Raw genomic sequence first — 20167 nt, forward strand, 5'->3', positions numbered from 1 at the left:
TATTATGAACTTTCTTCTTTATGACTTAAAGAATTTAGTTGTATATTTATGAGTCTCAATTTACTTCGCAAGTTTTTACCCTGAGTGGTTACTCTTTGACCTGTGGGAAACGTAATATATGTTACCTTGGATTAATTAGTTACCTAACATATTTATTACGGTCGAAAGAATAAGAAATAAATAGGCGACCGTAGTGACAAAAGTCGGAAGTCCCAAGTGGAACATTTTCCAACATTATGAGTCTGTACCATTTCATTGTTTTCTTGTTTTCTTTTATTAAGTTTTAGAATTTTAACAAATATAATTAATTGAATTATTACTAAATTAAAATCATGATATTTTTAGACAAAAAAATAAATTATTGTATACAAAAAAATATTTCAATATCGTTGCTATCGCTTGCATGCTTTCGTCTCTAGAGCTCCACAAAACACTAAGCCGGTCAGTTCTTAAAATTTCACCTGCAATCCACGTATTTAATTTAGTGATGTACAAAATTTACGGTCAGAATGCAACGCGCCCCTGTTGTTAGGCTTTTCATAGCGAATGCCGTTGGGAAATCTAATGATTTAAAGCGGATATAAAAAGGTAACGGTCGGGATCGTCGACTACTAAGATTAAATTTTGTATGCATGGCATTCTTTTATGGAATGAATGTTCGGTAGCGAAAAGGTGCCCTGGGTATTTTGTGTACTGAAGTAAGTCACCGATGTATGAAAGATAAATCATACATTAAGTAATACGTCATCATGTTACGACTGAGTCGTGTCAAAATAAGTGTCGTTTTATAAATAAATGTTTAAGCGTATAAACGTTTAACATATCTACGATATTTGTATTTAATTCGGTACATATTAAGTGAATGAACAAAGTCGGACAGGTTCTAACTCAATTTATTTAACGAATGCCATATATTATCGTGTTTCAGAAGGTAGAAGTTACTATGAGCTTCACTTGTCAAGTTTGCGAGGTTCCTACAATGTCAACAGTGACGGAGTAAAGTTACGGAGGCCATTCGTCGTCGAGTCGCGGAGCGGAGCGGACGTCTCATATTTATTTTATTAATAAATATGTTAATAACTCAGGTAAGTGGCGCGGCTGCATTATTCATCAGGGTAGGTAGCTCAGTTGACATAGCCATGGATAGCGCCCATGCAAATTCAATCCGGCGAGATGCGACCGGAATTATCATAATTGTAAGTGAGGTTTTTGTTTCTATACCTGCGGGGGAAGTTTAATCCGAAGTTTGCCCGACACTTTTAGTTTTATATAAAGCCGTCATCGCGTTGTCATTTGCAATTCAGATAGTAGGAAAAGGCGGACGAGCCGGATTCGTTCCGCAACAACTTTTGCCGCGGCGGATTTGTTTGAAAAATACACAGGTTTCGTCTTTTTCGGTCGACGTCGCCGCTTTTTAGAGTTACTCAAATTGAATAATCTTTTACGTAATGTGAACGCGGAAAGTTTGCACAGCCGAGAATTGATTAAAAGTAATGTTAGTACAAACTTTTTTTTCAAAAAAGTGAAACTTTCGTGGATTACCACGCAAGCAAATGGCTGTTTTATATGATACAGAATACTATTATTTTTACCTGTTAAAAATTTGCTACCTTTATAACATAATAATAATAATAATGTGGTCCTAAACGGTTTTCTCGATGACAGCCATTTTTAGCGGAGACTAACAAACTATGCAAGAAATATTACAATGCATCACATCGCAAACAAAAGTGCATTCTGTATTGCATTACTTTCACTTCTAATAATCCTATACGACACGACCGAGGGCGCTCAGGCGCAGGACAAACAGCTTCACATACTTTACGAGGCACGGAACATAGCGCTATTTTCGTAAAGCTGAAAACAGAGTTTCATGACAGAAAAACCTAATAACTCTTAACCAGCCAAAAACTTCATGATAATCAGCAACGAGGTAATGCGAGCACAAGACGTAATAATAAAATTAAGTAAAAATATACGGTAAATAATAAATGTATCAAACAAGGGGCGTTCATGTGTCGAAGACTTTAGGTATGGAGGTAACCGATAAGAGCTAGCTTATTAAAGTAGCATGCAAATTTCTCAACGATAACGTCAGACTTGAAGAATATTGTAGGGTAGATTTACATTTCATTTTACATTTTCATTAAAATTTCTATTACATTCAACTTTTTCTCTTGCGCCTTGCAACGTTTCTAGCAACAGAAATCACACTAAATACTAAACTAGTTCTAGACTGAGATTTCGTTTTTAATTAATTACTTGTGAATAAAACATAAGTAAATGCAAAAAAGCTAAGATATTTTTTTATTCTTTTTTCATAAACATACTTGATATACATACATAAGAATAATTTTACCAAACATATAGAAAACAATAAAATTTATTTCGATTCGTGTCATTCGATTTTTTCGTGCATTTTTATGACGACAAGATTACACGTCAAACGTTTACCGATATTATGTCAGCTTTTATAGCGCCATCATCCTGTAAATACGTACAGGGTGTTTAAGTGGGCCCTTGAATCGTAAAGGCTTTCGAATTGCTTTAAGCCTACCGATCTGTTTTATATCACAAAGGAGTTGACGGCGTTTACAGTTTCAAATGTTACTTATGATGAATATTATGAATTTAACCTGTGTAATTAATTGTGACCTTTTTCTGTTCCTCTAAAGGATCCGGCTTGTGTAGTTGTTTATCTATCTTTCTAATAATAGCATTAGTGTATGAAGGGTTGTGAACGAGATATTATGTAACTGCCTGTTAATGTCCCACAGCTGGGCTAAGGCCTCCTCTACCTTTTGAGGAGAAGGTTTGGAGCTTATTCCACCACGCTGCTCCAATGCCGGTTGGTAGAATACACATGTGGCAGAATTTCAATGAAATCAGACACATGCAAGTTTCCTCACAATGTTTTCATTCACCGTGAAGCACGAGATGAATTATAACCACAAATTAAGCACATGAAAGTTCAGTGGTGCTTGCCCGGGTTTAAATCCACGATCATCGGTTAAGATTCACGCGTTCTAACCACTAGGCCATCGAACGAGATATTACAGAATGTAAATGATAAAAAAATTGTTTCTTAAAGACCAATACTGTTGTAAGCGTAAACGCGATCACTTGAGAAGCGAGTATAAAAATGAAGTAATGTTTTGAATGTTTGAAAAATCCACGTTCAATTTTCGAACTCTCTACGCCTGCCAATCAAAGTGCGGGTCGCGGGTGTTGCGGGTCGCTTATTTCCGTTCCGTTCCGGCGCCCGCGATTTTTTTTACCCTGTCTTGACACGGACAAACTTGGCGCATTCATCACTTGGGTGCTGCAGAGTCGGAAATGTTTAGACAGGATGTTTCCGAAATTATATGTTTCGATATTTTTTTCAGTATTAAAATAAGTTTCTTAACAAGATAATAAACCGTTTTTAATTTTTAGTTTTATTCTACATTCTCTTATTTATCTCATGAAGAAGACATATATTGAAACATCGTCGAAGAATACAACTTATATCTTGTAAAACTTTGAAGTATTATTTTATGATAATATAAATAATTTTTATATTTAAATCCAAAGAACTGGTATTACAGTCCATACAATTTGCAGTACAGTGGTATATTAAAATCTACAAATTCTGAAAACAGTTTGTTTGTAAAAAAAATTTAACGCATTTAAATAATATTAAATAAAATTCATGGATATTTTTAGACAAAAATAAATGTGTAATATTAGCCCGGTCTATTGCTACTAAAGTCTATATTCCAAGTCTAACATCGGATGTTTTAGCAAATGAGCGGCGTAAAGTCGAAGATGTGAAATATTTGAGAGGCTCGTACGAGGCATTCATCTTGTATCATTTACTGGTACATTTTTATCAATATTATGTTCTAGGGAAATATTTTTTTATTTAATGTTTCAAATAGTGTTAAGCAAAAGTGAGCGTGTATTAGTTTTATTTTGTGTAGCTTTGCACCGTTTTAATGGTGATGGGCCTTACGGTTTTCATCAACCGATGGAGAGATTTATGAGCAAGGCGTGGGTGTATACGTCATTATAGTTTTGTATAATTTGACGAAAATAAGACGATACGATTGTTGAAGATATTGGAAAAAATCATACTGACTTGGAGCTTTACTGGCGTGCGCCTTGTTAAGCAATTGAGTTTATGTTATACGATATAAACGTTTTATGTAAGCCTTCTACCCGAGCGAAGCCAGGATGTATAGCTGGTGTAAGATAATTATGGCGAATGCGTCTTAAGATATTAACATGGATATGTATAGGCGAATGAAATAAGAACAGCGGGACAATTCTACTAATCCATTACAGTTACGATACGTTTCCGATTCAATTTCAATCCAATTTTGAACATTCTATATTTATTCAGATTGGAACCGAACCGATATTATGTTTACCATATATCGTTATGTCAAAATCAAACTTTATTGTTAAATGTTATGCCAATAGTCGATAATTAAATTAAAGAATAGTAAAGCGGATAAACCGCAATGATTACGCTTTGATTCGATTGCGACGAAGTGAGAATTTGTTAGTAGAATTGGACCTCAGAAAGGGCTTGCTACTAATAATAGATGACCGTTTTGTTGATTTTTCATAATAAATATATTCGAAGGGTAAACCATCTATCAGTACAGCACAGCAACAGCCTATAAATGCCCCACTGCTGGGCTAAAGCCTCATTTCCCTTTTTGAGGAAAAGGTTTGGAGCTTATTCCACCACGCTGCTTCAATGCGGGTTGGTGGTATACACATGTGGCAGAATTTCGATGAAATTAGACACATGCAGGTTTCCTCACGATGTTTTCCTTCACCGAAAAACACGAGATGAAGCCATCTGTCAAGCCATCTATGAGAAAGTTCAATGATCTAATATCATGAAAATCAATATAAAAACTTTTAGAATTAAATAATCATACCAATACACAACCTGAATATTCCGAAGTTGTATTTAAAACGGGGGCGAAGGTATACAAATTTTAAAATGATTCTAAATTCAAAAGAATCGAGAACATTAAAATCCCTAACAAGTTGTTTGGGAACGTTTTTGCATAAGCAAAGTTTTAATTGGCGGATTAATACACAGCTCGATAATAACCACAGAGCCTACGATGAAAACATACGAGCAGCTAGAATATTTATGGATGCTTTTTATAAATCAAATTTTATTAGAATCGGAATAGTTTTGAGTTTTAGTTTTTTTTTTTAATTATTGTAATATTTTAAATCAAATCAACTATTAACGAAAACAAGATCTAGCTTAATAGGTCAAAAGAAATGTATGATTTAATTTTTGCTTTGATTTTAAGCATGCTTTAAATAAACTTCCCATTGATTGCGCTTTTATCCTCGATTTTTAGACACTCGAGTAAACAATCAAGTACCGTAACTATAACGATGGGGGAACGTACAGCACTACGTATGTCCCTTACTCCAGAAACTCTCAAACGAAAACCGTTTAACCAAATTACTCTCGTTTTGTGAAAATATTAATGGGCCGATTGAGTTGAAAACTTGCTGAATTACCTTCCCGTGGTAAGGACTTTTGATAAGTTCGTTCCAGGAATTTGCTTTTGTGTGACAATATCAATCCATCGGCAAAGTATTTTAGCGGTTGACAAACTTTACATCTTAAGATATTTATGTCAAAATAACGAGATATTGCTCGGGTCAATGATTTTATAAAGACTTAAGTTTATTAATTATAATTTAAATATTACAAATATACATAAAATCATAACGAAATAAAATATTAAAAAGTAAATAGAAGTGTTTTTTCGAATCGAAATTGATTTCAAAATTTGCGGTGTCATAAGAAATTTAATAATTAAGTATATTTGGAAAGTGTTACCTTATGTTAAACGTTAAATGTAGAAAGGCCTTTAAGTGTAGATCATTGCTTACCTGTAAAGAATAATATTAATCATAAATCTGTCATTATAATATATTATAACATAAAAAATAAAATAAAAACGAATTAAATATCATGAAGAGTTCTGGGATCAGGATTACGTAAAATATTACACTAATATTCTAAAGTTATTGTCTTTTACGTAATATATCAATGTTTATACGACACTCAGCATAAAACTGTAAATTTTAAACTGATCACAGAATCATATCAAAGAAGATTTATGATTTTTTTCAAGTAAAGTTCACTGCGATAAAAGTAACTTAAAAATAAGTATCACAGCATTTATTATAAAATACAAATAAGAAAACAACGAGAAAGCAATTTGAAAGTAAGCACAAACGTTCATCTTTATATTCACTACAATTATTAACGTTGTTTTTGCAGCGTTTGAGACGCGCTTTTGTTCCGAGACGTACAACGCATCCGTATGTTTACATTCGATTCCACTCGTATGTAAATTCTACGTTAAACATGAAATCGATGTACGAACTTAGTTTATTTCTCTAAACATTCACGCGAAAGAGTTATTTGTTTGTACAGTATTTGAATCCGAATATTTGCGATTGATTACTTCTCCTTTAATAACATTTCGTAAGATCTTTAAATTCACTCATATGAAAGATGATTGAAGTTACTGCGACTTTATTTAAGCTGACGTTTGCAGGTTTATTTTCTACTTGTGATGCGTGTTTATATTCACAATCTGTTGACGTCGATCGTCAATAAAAGTAAAAAACCACGCGTGTTTATTTTTAACTCGTTTTCGCCCACGACTTCGCTCGCGCGAATTGGACTGGTTTAAGTTTTATATAAGTAGCCTATGTCCTTGGTGTTCAAGTTTACTTCGAACCAAATTTCATCTCATGGTTTATCCGTGAGAGGGTAGCTGATAGACAGTTTCGCATTTATAATATTAGTAAAGATGGTGTGTCAGTGGTTTTTTTTTTATTGATGATACATTTTTGGTTCTATGGTAAATAAAGTTATTCAGGTCTGATTGTGTAAGGATCGAAAAGGTGAGTTGTTTATTTTTTTAGTTTTTATTAGCGTTGTTCTACTCACTCCTAAACCATGCTCTACGCTTAATTAGAGTACATAACGTTACAGTTCTTTTAATTAAATTGCTTTAGTTTTTGTATTTAAACAAGGTTAAATATTTGAATTCTTAAAAACTTTAAAATGTATGTTACAAAATAGTTTTCCTCCCGCTATCGTGCTATCGATATCGTATCAGCTAATCGATTTTATTTATTCGTTACTCGCACAGAAACTACGTTGTCAGTTTAACGAATGTTAATTAATTCACAACCAATGACTACTAATTAGTTTTTAATTAAGCTATAAATTAATTTATTAAAAATTCATTTATGTAATATAAAAAAATTGGTATAGGGGCAATATTTTGTTGTACCAACGAGGCGGATCCGGTTAATGTGTTACGGGAGATCGTTAATTTCGTTAATTGTAGTATTCATATTATAAATTTAAGAGATTAAGCCAAATTGACTCGCGGAAAGATTGAACAAATTTAAACCTTATTACCTAGGTAAAATGATACACACATATATATATATATTTGTAATGTTCGAAGCAAGTCGCTCGGGTATAAATTTATTGGAATTTAAACTTTATTTTTATGTTGTTATGAACTTTAATTCCATAATTCGAATCGGTAGTTGAGTTATGATCGGATTGGTCGGTATTTTTAAAATGTATGTTTGTTTTTTAAAAAATCTACACTAATAATAATATTTATTAAATATTGAAGTAACGTTATAGCCGAGATGGCCCAGTGGTAAGAACGCGTGAATCTTAACCGATGATCGTGGGTTCTAACCCGGGCAAGCACCACTGAATTTTCATGTGCTTAATTTGTGATCATAATTTATCTCGTGCTTTACGGTGAACGGAAACATCGTGAGGAAACCTGTGTCTAATTTCACTAAAATTCTGCCACAAGTGTATTCCACCAATCCGCATTGGAGCAGCTTGGTGGAATAAGCTCTAAAACCTTCTCCTCGAAAAGGGAGAGGAGACCTTTAGCCCAGCCCAGTTGGACATTCACAGGCTGTTACGAAGTAACGTTTTTTAGTTGTGGAACCATTCGTCTTTTGCATAATAAGAGCTCACATCTACTGAAGTACTTGCCATTCGAATATATACTTCTAATAAGGTGAAAGCTATCTGCATGCAGAATTTAATTAAAATACACCGAGTAATTTCATCGCAATGCGAGTTTAGATATAGATAGGTACTTATAGGAGATAGCTGCTCCAATGCGGATTAAGTTATTTTTGGTTGCATATAAATTGAAGAAAAACACGAAGTATAACTAGTATAATAGTATAACACATTCTACTATATCGCTTAAATATTAACAAAAAACGAGATTCATTTTAAGTTAAAGAAAATCATACATAAAAAAAATAAAAATATTTGAATACAATTGAAAAGTGTTTGATATAAAAAAAATTTCGTTCATTCTCCTAAGGTTGGCTGGTAGAGTATGCTTTAATTCCGCCTTTTCTACAATATACGTATACATTTTGTTATATATACAATAAAGTATTCATTCGACATATAATGATATCATCAGTGTCAGTTGTTTCGAACAATCCTATTTCGTTTGACTTGTAATACTTGACATCTATTCCATCTTACAAACAAAATGTTATACGCAAAGATAAGGCTCGATAATATTTAAATATAAATATTCTCTGTTGACGCAATTGAAATAATATTTGCCTCCCAATATTCACATGCAACGAAAACGATCAAGAAAAAGGTGAAATAAAAAAATTTGTTATCAAAATAACACTAGCAATATATTCGCTTACTGCGAGAGGGGAAGGTTCGGCCAAAAAGGATAAGCACGTTAAAGGGCGCTGTTGACTGTTCGCTATCCACAAAGAAAACACTTATGATTGTATGTAGGGGGCGCTGGGGAGGGCAGGAGTCAATCGAAATTTTTGCAAACACTCCTCATGTGCAACGTACGCTGTGCAAATGTAGACGTTACATAAACTTTCATTTCATTGTAATTTTTTTTATCTAACTGTTTATCAAGAGGCGGGATGTAATAAGGATTGTCGCATTCGCTTTTTATTATGCATATTTGATTAAATTGGCACAGATACGAATCTAAATAAACAACGGACGTAAGGTCTATTTTGCTATATATTAGCTTTAGGATAGTATATAAGACGACTAACAAGATGGTACATTCTTTTATTTATTAATTAAAAAATGTCGTCATTCAAAGCCTGATCAACAAATATATGCTCCTACTTATTTAGCCTTTGAAGTCGAAGGGATAGTTATAACTACGGGCGTGCATTTTGTAAACGTTTTTGTTTTTGCAAAAACATTGCAACTTTGTAGAACACAAAGTACATTAAGTAATATTAACAAAAATACTCCCTAGTTATAAAAATGTGAGTTTTTTTTCATACAAATTTATCTGAAGAAGCCTTATTACATTTGAATTCATACAACAACACGCGACAATGTCCTCTTTAATAAATAAAAAATAATACAATTGTATTCCGTGTAATACATTTACACGAGGCTATAAAGTCAAACGTTGCTTAGACACGTAGCGAGATGAAAATATTAAACATTTCGTGGGGGAAGACATCTACTAATTTTGTAATAGAATTGCAGCTTGTTAGCGCGCAACGCGCACCGAATACACGCTCGTACGTGGCTTGTACCATTGAGGAATTACTTTTAGCGGTTCCATGAGCTGAGCGATTAATACAAGGCACGAATTAAATTATACCGTACCTAAAAATTATGGTTTAAATTCCTACGAAAGCGATATTGAGTAACACTACAGAAGAAATAGTTCGATTAGATTAGATTGCTCAGTTTTAAAACTATAAATAACTGTATACTAGTAATATATTCGATTTAGTATTAAATCGCTCACAGTGGTCACATACATCCATCAACGTACACGTTCCGCGCCCGAGGCAGCAAGGATTAAGCGGATTGCAGGCGAGGATACACGATGTTTTTGCTTGTCAACAATTACAAGTATTTATGGATGGCATTTGCGATGAAAGCTATGACATTTAAATATTTACGCTCTTTGATAATGACATTTACACACTCATCTTACATTTACTTGGTGGAAGGGCTTTGTGCAAGAGTAGGTACCACCCACTCACCAGGTAATATACCACCAATGAGCAATAATTAGTATAGTCGTGTTCCAGTTTAAAGGGTGAGGTTGCTAGTGTAACTAAAGGCAGACATAACATATTAGTTCCAAAAGCACGTTGGTGATGTAAGGAACGGTTAATAGTTCTTACAGCGCCAATGTGTATGGGCGGTGATCACCACTTACTTTGATGCCTATTTGCCAGTTCGCATATCTATTTTATAAAAAAATATCGACTTGGTTAAAACTTTAAACGCTATTGTGCTGCTTCGTTTTGTAGCATTTATAATTATATTTTACAAATAAGTAACAGTCATGGCATTATCTGGGTATTTCGCGTTTTACAAAGTTACAAATTCTATTCTTGCCAACATAGAAATAGAAACCTGTATACAATTGTCCCTTTTTAAATTAAAAAAAAAAAAAAAGAAAAAAGCAATACATGTTACCTTAAAATATGTTGACCAACTATACACAAACATAATATAGGATATTAATTTTTTTAAGCGTTTGTCGAATAATATTGAATATAAAAGCCATTCTTGAAATTCAATATCGATTTTAAAATTTCTCAACCTTTAAATATCGCTTAGCGAGACGATAATTCTTGTAATATGATTTGTTCCTTAGCAAACTCCGTTTCTACTTTGATCTCATAATTTAAGCTCGTTTAGTACTATTCGTCTTAAGTAATCCAATTTGCGTTAAACACTTTTGAAAAACTTTCAAGCAGAACTCCTTAACGGTGCTCTGAATGCTACTACGAATTCAGCCTTTTACATATTTTAATAAAATCTACGTTTCTTTGCACGTTCGAAATGATCTTGCTTACGTCCGTTCCACTATAGATTATTTGCTTTGTCTAAATTTGGTATTTAATGTCATTCCGTAGACATATTTACAAATTCTAAACTAATATTTGTATTATTTATTTTTCTAACGACGATCTCATCGTACTTTTGTTTGTTGGATTGTCACGATAAAAGCTGTAATTCCCACTTAGTCACTTCTTCCAAATGTTAGTATAAACTAGTTTTAACCAGTGTGAACTAGTTCTTGTTCTTAGCCCTGTTAGCCTATCTGACTGATTTCGGTCACAGCGGCCAATATTGATAGAGACCAGCCAACTGCGCAGACGGTTTCTGCGTAGTCTACTATTTGTTACATGATGTGTGAATTGTGATTCGCATCACAAAAATTTAAGTATAACCTGAGTGGGCGAAAAATAGTTTATATTTATAATAGTTAGGAATATTGGTAGTGTAGATATTGGTGCAGTTACAACTATTAACCATTCCTTACTCCTCCTATAAGCAATGCATCACCGACCTTGGAAACTAAGAAATTACGTCCTTTGTTCCTTACTAATAATTACACGAGCTCACTCACGCTTTAAACCGGAGCACAACATTACTAAGTATTGCTGTTTGGCGGTAGAATATAGTGATGAGTTGGTGGTATCTACCTAGATGGGCTTGCACAAAGCCGTACTACCAAGTTTGGGATTGAAGCGGACGCATCAAATGACGACACCAATATACTATAGAATTAATTTGTACGTAATCGTTTGAGCGATTGAAATTACTTCCATTTTCGGTAACGAGAAACATATTACTGGTTTGGAAATGAATAGCGACACTAGTGTTAAAACACTTCTGATAGTAGAAATAACTAGAATCCTAATTCGACAAAGATAAAAGAGAAAAATTGATTTTAACAATCACCCCAACTTATGACATCTTGTTATAAACGAATATAATTAGTTGAAGTTCTAATTAGTACAATAATTCAGTTTTTTATTAAATAACAAAAAAAAAGAATTTTGTTTATTTTAAAAGTGGACCTAAGGTATACTTAAGGTACATCATAAATCTTTACCTACTGCCCTCTTAGTCTTGTAAGGGTTTTGAACGCTTTTATCATTCAACTATTTTATCACGCCGAGTCACGATATCTGACAAAGTCTTATAATTATAGTCGACGAATAATTTATAGTAATAAATCATTAATAATGTCATAATTAAAAAAAGTTAAATCAGATTTAATATCAACGACCACCCACTAAGTAAACAGTATTAGAATTTTAGAATGTAATTTTTCAAAGTACTAATTAAATTGTAGTTTAAAATAAAATTATAAGTTTACATAATAGCCTTAAAAATAACTGCCGCAAATACAATAAACAGATGATACGTTATAGGCCATTCAGGTCCATGTTTTGGCATCATACAGCGTAATAGCCATTTTAATATGGTTATTTTTGAGAGCCTAGTAAGCAACTGGTTTTTGCGAGTGACTAAAACACATGACAAAAGTATGTTAATCGAATATCGCGAACATTTCTGAGTTTTCATGTACTTAATTAGTGTTAATAACTCATCGCGTGTTTGACGATTAGAAAAACGTCGTAAGGAAACCTGTTTGGAAACCTATACGTCGAACGATATTCTGCCACATGTGTACTAACTCGTATTGGTGCAGTGTGATTCAATAAGATATAAGCGCCATTGATCAGCAGCGATACATTCAAGAGCTGTATTATTTATAAGTTTTTTTCCTAACTCGAAGCATCTTATCTTGTATTTTCTTATCTTTTAAATGACTATAAGGTTTTAATCGTTATTTTTTCTATAGTAAAAATATTTTCTTTAAAAGGTTTTACAAAATGATGACAAAAATATGGCATTCAATGAATATTATAGAAGATTTCACCCAAATATTTTATTATCACACAAAAATGGGCAAAATATAGAACAAAGGCACTCGCTTTGAATCCCGTCACAAAATGAGTTGCAGTGATCATTATACATTCATAGACGACTGAATGCGAAAGATTCTTTCGGCTTTTGCATACTTTCTCGAGTAATTTTCAAAAGTGTTCGCGCTTTAGGAAGCTACCGCAGCGTAATAATATAATGGTCGGTATCTTAAAGGCTGTGGAAAGTCGCGTTTTACGGGATCCAAGTATTTCAGATAGTTCTTTCGCTTTATGTAAAAGATACTTCGCTGTTTCAATAGCGTTTCGAATTTCCTGTGAGAAATATAAAAATATACCTTTCCGTTTTTACCTGAAATTCATATTTGTGTTTGTGTTTCAATACAATAGTGATATAGCTGTTTTTTAAATGGTTTGTAACTGAGTCGGCTTCATTTAGATTTAAGTGAATCCTTAGAATACGGTAGATATTATGGAACTACAAATAAAAGGTTTGATTAACAGATAAATTATAATTGAAGGAACTATTAACAGAATAACGCAAACTACATATATTATAAATATTCAGTATATAATATTACTTCAATAAAATTAAATTTGACTATTAACATATTTTGAAAGAATCATCTGTTTACAATATTTCTATTACTGAAAAATAATGTACAAATTAGCTTCAAAGAACAATAGCCAGAAATTATTGCAATTTTCAAAACCCTCCCCTTATATACACGAGCCATAACTTAGAATTACAGAATGAAAGCTGAACCCGCTAATAATAATACACGAAAACATTATCCCAAGTTCCCATTACCAAGCGTTTTACTCCTCACGGATAAATTACAACGTTATGAATAAATTTCACATAAAACTTGAAACTGCACCTTCGCGCGGTGAAAAGGATGGACCTATAGAAACACAAGTAAGTTGGACAGAGAGACAAGATAGGGCGAGTCGTAATCCGAAAATTTCATTAAGAAGTCTGGCGATTCGAACAGTTCGCTGATATCTAGAATATTCGGCCGTTCTTATTAAGACGCGCGGCGAAATTTCTTCCATTCCGTGGAAGATTTTAATATAGTCCCGTTTTAGGGTGCAATTATGCGAGATATCGATGAACTTTGCACCGCTTCCTGATTCCGATGAGTCGTTAGTACTTGATTACTAAGATATTTTTTACGCGGTTTATAAAACTATTTACATAGTGTTGGTTTTTGCATAGTTTCGTAAAATAAAAGAGAAAGTCATTTTCTTTAATATGACTGTTACCTTAACAATAGTGGAAATGGTGAAATTCGTGTAGTTATAAATAAAATTTTAAAAAGCCTACAATGATTCGCAAAAAACACCGAGCCACGTACTAATTACACTGAGTAGAAATCTTAATCAAAATCCACAATATAAAAAATGCCTAATCACTCCCTTCCAGTAAAAAAGTATAACGCGTTACACACCTCCATTAATTACCCTCATAAAGTAGAAATTTTTTCGGTTAATCAAAAAACCCGTCGAGAGTTTCGAGTGCTTCTTTTCCCCCTAACCCCCCCATCATTAGTAGCCGCAGAAATTGCACTCGACTACACCAAAGTTGATTTCAGTCGAATTTAATTCAATTTACAATTAAAACGCTCTCCGCTGTGTTTATATACATTTTTTCTTTTCTAATTTAGCCAATGAGTTCCAATGGAATTTCGTTCTACGTGTAAAACTCATTCTATTTATTATCTGTGTCAAATGATTTCTTATATTTGGAATGTAATTATTTTAATTGCTTGGTATTCTGTGCATTTTGGAATCTTGGTGAAAGTTATTTTAATATGTCAATTAATTATTTATTTATCTAAAACTATTTGTTCAAATATAATGTTAAGTTATAAAAACTTAATGTGCATTAAAATTTCAATCATGCTTAGAAAAACCCCAGTTTATGAAACCATGAGCGTCAGAAACATTTTACTTAAAAGTTATATATAAAAACGTTAACGTTAATGAGTAGGCAAATTACTTAAAATTCGCCTGACTGGCTTTATGTTTGTTTTATAATTTGTATTGATTAAAGTATTTATTTATTTAACACTTTTTGCACAACAAATACATAAAATGAGAGAAGTAGGAAACAATCAAAGAAAAAGAAAATAAAAAATGGTGCGCAAAGGCGGTCTTATCGCTTATAGCGATCTCTAACAGACAACCTTTGGTGAAAGAATTAGATGTGATTTACAGTTTTATTTTGCAATGCGACTGTGAATGGTTTGAAAAACAAACTTTTTAAATATAAATAAATTCAATGTTTGATTTTAAAATTCTGCACATTGTCTGTGTCTGTGATGAAATCATCATCAAATAAAATGAAAATCACCACTTTTTTTTAAAATACTAATTATTATACAACGTATGTTTTGGTTGCAATTTTTCCATATCGATTTGAAAACTACTAATATAATAGGTAAGTAGCTTTCATATTTACCATTTTATTCAAATATTTACTTCTGTTAATTCAAAACAATATATCGTGGTAAGCAAAACTTTAATATTGAGAAACTTACTGCTATTTTGAATATGGATATTTATAATTATAACATCAAGTTATAGAAAAGGCGACAACTTCTTATTTTACTACTGGTGGTAGGGCTTTGTGCAAGCTCGTCTGGGTAGGTACCACCCACTCATCAGATATTCTACCGCAAAACAGCAATACTTGATATTGTTGTGTTCCGGTTTGAAGGGTGAGTGAGCCAGTGTAATTACAGGCACAAGGGACATAAAATCTTAGTTCCCAAGGTTGGTGGCGCATTGGCTATAAGCGATGGTTGACATTTCTTACAATGCCAATGTCTAAGGGCGTTTGGTGACCACTTACCATCAGGTGGCCCATATGCTCGTCCACCTTCCTATTCTATAAAAAAAAAATATTTTTAATCAAATTAGCTAAAAATATTAAATAGATACCATTTTAATTATTTTTGAAATATTAAACTCTAAATTTGTACTTAAAATTGCATTTCGAAAGTTCAATAGAAATTATTAGTTAGAATTTACGCTGACCTCAAAAATGAATCCGATATCAAAATGCGTGCACACGACCTCACTCATCCTATTAACAAAATTATCATATCAAACGCGACCGAAGCATTCACTGTAAAAAAAGAAACAATCAATGAAACCTTTCATCCTCTTATTAGAGCGAAGGGGGTAGGAGCAAAGTTTTCTGATTCATCTGAAGATCAACTATCGACTCTATGTCAATGAAATAAGCTACAAACGAAATGCAAATTTAAAAATGCGATGTAACGAGCTTTCGTCATTGCAATCAAAGGTTCGCTCATTTAAATAAATCTAGATTTGAATCCAAATTAAAATGATGGGGTGCGGTCACATCTGTTAGCATTGTTTATTTATTAAGTACAAATTTATTAATGTGCTTGTAAAGTTTTTATGTTTGCTTCAGCTTTGAAGTTTTAAATAGAAAAAAAGAATGAAGAAGCTTTGTCGTTGTATTTAAGTATATTTTGTAGTATAGAAAGAATCATTTAAATGCATTTTGCTTTATCACTTCCAGAAATAGATAGATTGCTAAGTTAAGGTAAGTTTTGTTTTGTGAAAGTGTTTTGATATATATAATATTCATATTTGTATATCTAGTTTTTGCAGACATTATATTATTTCATTTCATATAGAATATGCTTTGAAGATAAAACTAATATATTTTCCGAAATGTTGTAATAACTATTACGATAAAAAATTCAATTTCTTGATTAAATTCCACAAAAATGTGCATACTAAAATAAACCTTATAATGTACGCGAAAATACTACAATCGTATGAAAATACAGCTCTCCTTTTCCTCGCATAAATTAAGCGTTCAATGTTCTGTTAGAGGAGACGTCAGAGCAAAAATGATGGCATTGAAACTGATCTTCCACTAAATAGCTAATGCTACGCAGTGCAGAGAAAGCTACACAACATACTGTAAACACAGATAATGGTTAAGTGAGCAGTTAAAATAACTTCTTCCTCGGATGTAGTTTTTTTTTTTTATAGAATAGGAAGGCGGACGAGCATATGGGCCACCTGATGGTAAGTGGTCACCAACGCTCTTAGACATTGGCATTGTAAGAAATGTCAACCATCGCTTACATATCCAATGCGCCACCAACCTTGGGAACTAAGATTTTATGTCCCTTGTGCCTGTAATTACACTGGCTCACTCACCCTTCAAACCGGAACACAACAATATCAAGTATTGCTGTTTTGCGGTAGAATATCTGATGAGTGGGTGGTACCTACCCAGACGAGCTTGCACAAAGCCCTACCACCAGTAAAAGTTAGAAAAAGGCACGTACTAGAAAGGTTTAGGTGCTACTTAATATAATTAATTGGACAAAAGTCGTTATAAAAATAGGCCTATAATACATTATATAATGAATGAGTCTTTAGAAAATATCTTAAAACGGTACTGTATCTATAATATCCCATACAAGTTGTTAGCTACGCCTATGCAAAAATTTAAAAAAGCAAAACAGTGAAAGTGTAATGTTTCTGATTACCATTTTGTTATTTGAACCAAACTGTCTAGTTTATTGGCCGAGCTATCTGGTACTATAAATGTAGTGGACGCTTTTGTTTTAAAATTAGGTTACCAATACCCTGGTAATGAAGTGCTGTACTTGCAGGTCATGTAGGTCGTGACTGCGAAATTCCGGCTGATATATGAATATAGCCGGAAAAGTCTTTTAGTATGTTTTATGGTGACTTGGTTCGTAGTTACTCGTAAATTGGTATATGTGATATGTATAAAAGAGTTTTTGTTGGTTAATATTTCTTACATCGCCAATATCTAAGGCCGGTGGTGACTTAAATATATTTGTAAGAAAATATACTTATATACCATCCTAGAAGTGATGTGTAGGTATATTAAACGCATCTCGCAAGTTAATTTTGGATCAATTAATTTGTATTTACCGTTTAAAAAACTTCTTCGATTTCTATATTTAAGAAGTTTTTAAAACAAAAAATACAATTATATTTTAATGTATAAAAATATAGTAAGTAGTACATATTCAAAAGATAGCGTCTCGTTATTCCCATATTCGGTGTTGAATAATCTTCAAAAGTAACAGAGTTCTCAGCTACGTGTACCAGGAGATCATGAGATGTAAGAGTTATTAATAAAGGAAATTACATTAGATATAATCTGACCTCAATAGCTCTGAAACGTGCAGTGGCGGTTTCATAAATCTGGCAACTAGCTAGCAATCGAGATGATTTTTCAAGCAAAACCGTAAGGCGTGCACACGACATAAACGCAACAATTAATTTCGAAAGCATCTCTAGGGTGAACAGTGTGGTTCAAGGCTAAATAGTTAGCGGAATTATTAAGAATTTAATTCTGATGGATTGATAAAAATAAACAAAATATTATTTTTTTGTGTTACGAAAACTTATAACATCAAATCGGACCGACCACGAAATACTTTTAAGCGTTTATGTTATTTATTTTGTATATAAGTCATAATATCTTATCCAATTAAACTGTATTAAACAAGATTGCTTCTTATATTATTACATTATATTAAAAAAAACAACACTTTTTGTCTTGTAAGTATGATAGTAAGCTGAAATCGCTGTAATTTTATTACTTAAACCCTTTCTTAAGTAAACTGGAGCAAAATGGTGAGACATTAATCTTTAGCTCACGAAAAGTATTGTATTGTATAGATTACATGGACTGGATGGGGGACTAAGATATTTGCCCTGGCTTTGCTTGTTAACTGGGGGCACATGCGCAAATATTTTGTTAGTGTTAGTTAGTTGTTAGTTAGTGATAGAATATGTTTTTACAAAACAAAAGGAAAAATAATATTTAGTTTTATTAATAAGCATATAGTTTACTGGTGGTAGGGCTTTGTGCAAGCTCGTCTGGTTAGATACCAACCACTCATCAGATATTCTACCGAAAAACAGGAGTACTTGGTATTGTTGTGTTCCGGTTTGATGGGTGAGTGAGCCAGTGTAATTACAGGCACAAGGGACATTACATCTTAGTTTCCAAGGACGATGGCGTATTGGCGATGTAAGCGATTGTTAACATTTCTTATAATGCCAATGTCTATGGACGTTGGTGACCACTTACTATCAGGTGGCCCATATGCTCTTTCGCCTACCTATTCTATAAAAAAAATGGTCATTAAAAATATCTGCCAAAGTACAAAAATTTTTAATAACGATCCTAGAGGATTCTCATGAAATGCAATAATTTAAAACAAAGTAACAATATTTATCATATCAATATCATGAATAACAGTTATAAGCATACTTCATGATGAACGTGTTCATTTGCGTAGATAATTTTTTTAATTTGCGTAGATACATTGTTGTTGGATTTAAAGTTTTGTTATAGTATAATATATACAGGTTATATTCTAAACCCATTTCTCAACAGTAGATAAGGCTTGAGACTAGCAGTGAGACATTAGCGGCTTCATTTTGATACGTACCATAAAACAACATCATAGCAAATACCTAATATTTCTTATCAGAAGCGGGATCAGACTCCCATATTAAAAACCTAGTTACAATAAAAGCTTCCAATATACTTTTATAATTGATTAATCTATACCTGCATTACTGTGTTTTTAGAGTCCTTATGATATCCTTTCAAGCGCAGCGTAGGGCGCCCTCCAGCTAGGTGGACCGACGACCTTAAGAAGGTGGCGGGCACCAACTGGATGCAGAAGGCGGAGGACAGGGAGCTTTGGCGCACCTTGGGAGAGGCCTATGTTCAGCAGTGGACAACGATTGGCTGTTGATTGATGATATCCTTTTGACTGATTTCGGTCACGGAGGCTTTTCTCAACGGAGAACGCCTAACAAGGTAGGTAGGTAATAAAAAGGTAATGCTCAAATATGTGCGGAAACACAGGTGCACTCTCAATTCCATCACCCTCATATTCCAATGGAACGGCAATCCGAAGGGAGTTCAGACGCAGGGACAACGGCTTTAAATGCTTTTCGAGCTAAAGCTTCGGGCTACTACTGAGAATTTCTTGACAGCAAAACCCAATAACATTTAAGTGGACACGTGAAACGACCTGTGGATTGAATTATACGTGCTAAGCACTAAACTAACGACACAAAAATAATGTATGCATATAATTCCAACTAAACCCGTGCGAAGTCAGAGCCGTGTATTATAAAAAGGCCATCTCGTTTGAAATAAATATAACATGACAATGTGAATGAACCCTTTTACAATAAAGGTCTCGTGGAGATTAATCAGGCCGCGGTGTGTTCACATTAAAGGAAATTCCAAACAACATGTCTACATAAATTGTCTTAATGGCCGCTCCCGGCACGGGCG

At 33.2% G+C, this 20167-nt stretch overlaps 2 protein-coding genes across 8 annotated transcripts in view; one reads left to right on the forward strand and one right to left on the reverse strand.

The window, feature by feature from the left end:
- LOC126781669 (N-acetylgalactosaminyltransferase 6-like) overlaps window positions 1-16948 on the forward strand; it is a 114140-nt gene extending 97192 nt beyond the window's left edge. Inside the window, exon 14 of the transcript XR_007670695.1 lies at window positions 16867-16948. The gene's annotated coding sequence lies outside the window, so the exon portion shown is untranslated. The remainder of the gene's footprint in view (window positions 1-16866) is intronic.
- The window catches only part of LOC126781643 (teneurin-m), a 228089-nt gene that overhangs the window by 86202 nt on the left and 121720 nt on the right, over window positions 1-20167 (reverse strand). The gene's annotated exons all lie outside the window — the stretch shown is intronic.

This window comes from Nymphalis io, chromosome 4 (assembly GCF_905147045.1).
Source record: "Nymphalis io chromosome 4, ilAglIoxx1.1, whole genome shotgun sequence".
Lineage (NCBI taxonomy): Eukaryota > Metazoa > Arthropoda > Insecta > Lepidoptera > Nymphalidae > Nymphalis > Nymphalis io.